This window comes from Perognathus longimembris, chromosome 16 (assembly GCF_023159225.1).
Source record: "Perognathus longimembris pacificus isolate PPM17 chromosome 16, ASM2315922v1, whole genome shotgun sequence".
In the NCBI taxonomy this organism is placed as follows: domain Eukaryota; kingdom Metazoa; phylum Chordata; class Mammalia; order Rodentia; family Heteromyidae; genus Perognathus; species Perognathus longimembris.
The window spans coordinates 14,493,992-14,497,673 of record NC_063176.1 but is presented as its reverse complement, the minus strand read 5'-3'; the positions used below and the strand labels follow the sequence as shown (position 1 = coordinate 14,497,673).

The following is a 3,682-nucleotide window of genomic DNA, read 5'->3' as shown; positions in this document are numbered from 1 at the left end:
TGGCTTGGAGGTATGGTTCAAGCTTAAGAGCACAAGTAGAGAAAGCATGAGGCTATGAGTTCAAATCCTAGTACTGACAAAAAACAGTGTATTTTTTTCAGTTCTTAGAAAATCTATAGAATGTACAAATAATTGTAAGAGGGAACTTATTGGATTGAGTCATACCATCAGAGGCTGAATAGTCCCACAATGGCCTTATGCAGGCTATCTTGCAAAAATAAGTAGCAGCTATGTCCAAGAAGCCTCAGAATAAGGGGACAAATGATGCAGTCCTAGACTGAAGTTGAGGACCTGAAAACTCTTGGAGCAGCACTGATGAAAGCAGCACTGATGACAGAAGAAGCTAGTCAGGTGTCAGTGGAGTACAGTACAATAAAAGCCGCTACCTTCTCAAGGAAGAGCAATCATTTGCATTTCAGCTTCTTCCTTTGTTCTATTTTTAGTCTTCTTTTGGTTCATTCTAGACTCAGTCTCTTGGATGGTGCCACCTACATTCAGATTCAGGGTAACATTTCCCACTGAATTCATTGTTCTACCTGTCAGTTGTTTCTGGAAACACCCTCACAGACACCAGGAATTGTGATTTTCCAATTTCCCAGGCAGCCCTCCATCTAGCAAAGCAGCATTAATCATCGCACAAGTTGTTCTTGTGACTCACTGTTATTGGTGTTCTTGTAAAAAAGGGGGAAAGAAAAAAGGGGAAAGAGAACAAAGGTGCACCATGAGAAAATAATGGATGACAGTGGCAGTGATGGGAGTGGTTCTGAGACAAGGCAAGAGAATCTGAGGCCACATGGTCTCACCAGAATTGGCAAAGATGATGCCCAAGGTCCTGAGGCAGAATGGCTTTGGGGGACTTGAATTTTGGACTTCTAGTCAACAGACCTGAGATAGAAAAGAATTCTGTTTTAAACCTCACAGTTTGTTTGTTTGTTTTTTGTTATATAATTCTAGACAAATTTGGTCTAAAGGGAGCAAGGACCTATTGGTTATTTACATGAAATGGTCCAAATATATCCATCCAAACAATCAGAGTGCGTTACAAAGCTATTTTCCACAATTAATTTAGCACACTGGTCATTGTCATAAGTGAGTTTTATGACTTCCTCTGTGCTGTTTCCAAACTAATTTAAATCAAATATTTCAGAAAGTGCTTTTAAAACAGTTTTTTCCCAAAACAATTATTTTCAATCTACCTGATGACAAATTCTTAACACATTTATTTCTGCTCTTCCATTAAGGTGAGAAATGAAATTCAAATATTCCATTTCATTTATCATCTTTAAGAAAAATACCACATCAGCTCATTAGCTTATTATTTGTCTCTAAATAGTTTCTATACAATTTTTTCAAAATATTTTCTCTTAGATAAAGTAATTTCATTTCTGACATTCCAACTATAAAGAACAAATTACTTCTCATTTTTCTCCAGTTCTGCCAAATGAAACATAAAAATCTGATCAATGTCAAGTTTTATTAGGTAAACATTTTGTAATTAAAGAAGCTTATTTTTTTCCAAAAGTCAAACATTTTGATAGCTATCTCTTCATTTATTCTGTGTGCTGTCGTTCAATGGATGCCATCCATTCTAAAATGCATAGTGATGAAACTGTACCTTTCATGCAAAGATATTAAGAATGATGTACTTTGAGAGGGAATAAAGATTTAGGGTATCACTCTCTTGTATGGCAGAAGGGGACTGACACTCATATAAAGTGATGTATGGCTGAAGGGAGCTCCTTGGCCTTTCTTTCCTCTGCCACAAGCAGACACATGGAAAAAAGGTATCTTAGAAGAAGGAATTAAAACCTCATCAGACATCTGATAGTACCTTGTTCTTAGACCTCAGCCTCCAAAAAAGCAGGAGATAATCTCTATTGCTTATAAACTACCTATTTTGTGAGATTTTTGTGACAGCTGCATGAAGGCATTGTACCATCCTATTTCTCCTTTCCCAGGAGAAAGTAATTTTTAATATAAAAAATTTATTCTCAAGGTGGTGTACAAAGGGGTTACAGTTACATACATACCCCTTCATTTTTCTGCCATCTTCCCTCATCTCCAATTCCTCTCCCCCTTGAATTGTACGGTTATTTTTACAACACATTGCCTTGTAAGTTTCACTGTTGGTTTGGTTCTCCTTTTACCTTTTGTCTCTCCATTTTGATGGTCCCCTTCCCTTCCCTAATTCAGACAAACATATGTATAATATCCAGGGTATCAAAATTAAAAAAAAATATATATATATATATGAACACTTCATGAATTTGCATATCATCCTTGAGCAGGGGCCCTGCTACTGTCTGTATCATTCTGATTTTAGTATATGTACTGCCAATGCAAGCACAGTAATTTTAATTTAAGTTTAATTCTTCATAAAACTTAGAAATCACATTTGGAATTGACCCATTGCCATTCTAAAAGTATTCTAAGCGAATTAAGTTTCCAGAATAAATTTATTATTAGAAATCACTATTATTATTACTTTAGATGAGTCTAAGCTTTACATTTTTACTTCAAGGATAGGCCATACATAAAAATTTTCTCATAGGTCCTAGCACTGGAATTAAGTTTAGTATTTTTTGTGGGATCTTTATGTCTTCTGTAATGAAGCATTATCATAGGAACCCTGGTCTTGGAATGTCCCTGTCAGTAATGGGAATCATTCTCTATGGAGTTGGAAGAAAGGTTTCATATTTTTTTATGAAAGAAAATGTCTTGTGATGTTATCACAAAATACCACAGTCTGGATTATTTGCTCACAATGCATGTGGCTTATGTTTCTGGAAGATAGGAAATTCAAGAGTCCAGTGGGAAAGACTTTAGCTGTATTATGACATGATGGTAAGTCAGTAATCTATGTAAGACAGAAAGAAGTCAGTCATGTTTCTCCTGTCTTATCAGAAACCCACTCCTATGGTAACTAGCTTCCTCCCATGATAATGCATTCATCCATACACAGCTTTCCCAATCCAATCATTTCTTAAATGAATCACCATGTCTACCATTACAATAGCAATTACATTTCATCTTGACTTTTAGAAGGGGAAAAATCAAACCATAGCTTCATAAACAGAGATTAGTATGTATTTGGAAACAAAAGCAAGTTTCTACAGTCTTTGTTTTATCCTTGAATTAGGCTTAACTACCTGAATGTACAAAATTGAGAATATGTATCAAATTGTTTCCAGAAAAGGAAAGTAAAAGCCACCAATGTGAAGGGGGGGGGTGGGGGGTGGGGGGGGGTTGGGGATGGTGGTGCTACTTCTTGTCAATGGTTTAATAATAATTTGCTCTTCTAAAAACAGTGGAAAATTAAATCTGTGTATGTGTCTAAAACATACCTCCAGCATACAATAAAACTAGCCCAGCTTCTTTAGTTCAGAGAGGGTACTGTGTGTATTTTTTAAAGGTGTATATTGGACATTTCTTGGAACTTATTAGGCAACTCACAGAATGTTGGGAAGGGACAGAGAGGTGGACTGAAGGTTAGTCTCCAGGAAAAACTCTCAAGCAGGCTGCGGACAGCGTTGAGGATAGGACTGATGAGGGTGCTTCTGCCTCCCTTGCTGGACCTGGCTGCACTGCAGCTGCCAGGAGACTTCCTTCTGTCTTGAGCTGCCTTTCACCCTGGACACAAAGTAGATATGCTCACCCAAGCCAATGAGCAAGGAAGTCCACC

The 3,682-nt window shown here is 37.1% G+C and overlaps 1 non-coding gene across 1 annotated transcript; it reads right to left on the bottom strand.

Annotated features, from left to right (window-relative positions):
- Positions 1 to 2,243: 2,243 nt before the first annotated feature.
- LOC125365074 lies at positions 2,244 to 2,347 on the bottom strand. Its single transcript, XR_007213631.1, has one exon. It is a non-coding gene; the product is annotated as a U6 spliceosomal RNA (small nuclear RNA).
- Between the last annotated feature and the right edge of the window lie 1,335 nt (positions 2,348 to 3,682).